The sequence below is a fragment of the Wasmannia auropunctata genome, unplaced genomic scaffold, assembly GCF_000956235.1.
Source record: "Wasmannia auropunctata unplaced genomic scaffold, wasmannia.A_1.0 LD336078.1, whole genome shotgun sequence".
Taxonomy (NCBI): Eukaryota; Metazoa; Arthropoda; class Insecta; order Hymenoptera; family Formicidae; genus Wasmannia; species Wasmannia auropunctata.
The window spans coordinates 4,959,434-4,960,142 of record NW_012026812.1 but is presented as its reverse complement, the minus strand read 5'-3'; positions in this window follow the sequence as shown (position 1 = coordinate 4,960,142).

Here is a 709-nt window from a genome sequence, read left to right as displayed (position 1 = left end):
TGGCCTAGAGGTGCTAAAGATATTTATATTTTATTTTTACAAAAAATGTCTACTAAACATGTATATTAAATTATAATAATGCAAATATCACATTTATAATAAAAACGTCAAACAATGTATTAGTAGTTATAGAAATTTACATTTTCAAATTTTCATAGTTAAATAATGTACGATAATAAATAACAACTTTTTGACAGTTAAGAACGTGCAATAAATAATATAGAAACAAGTTATCTTCATATCTTTATACTACAATAATAAAACGATTGAGCTAGTAGTGGTGTTTTTTTATAAAATTATTTTGAATTAAAAATATTCTGTATTCGTTTTACCTCGTTAATATGTGCTTGTGATGCTTATCACTACAAAATGCGTGATATCGTTCCAAAACTGACTTTTTAAAAAAAAGTAAAAAAGGGTGTCAAGTGTTAGCGTGCTCCTCGAAAAAAATTTAATATGTATACTCCTCTTTTTTGAACAAAAAACAGTTGTACAAAATTAAACAATAAAACCTAAGTGGTACCATCCCTTATTTGTTAAGAAAAACCTAATTGCTATCCCTTTTTGTATTTTAAATATTGGTTTCTAAAGTGAAACAAAATAGCGCGCTCCTCGAACAAAATTTGATACGTATGTCCTCCTTTTTTTAACAAAAAACAGTTGTACAAATTAAACAATTAAACCTAAGTGGTACCATCTCTTATTTTTT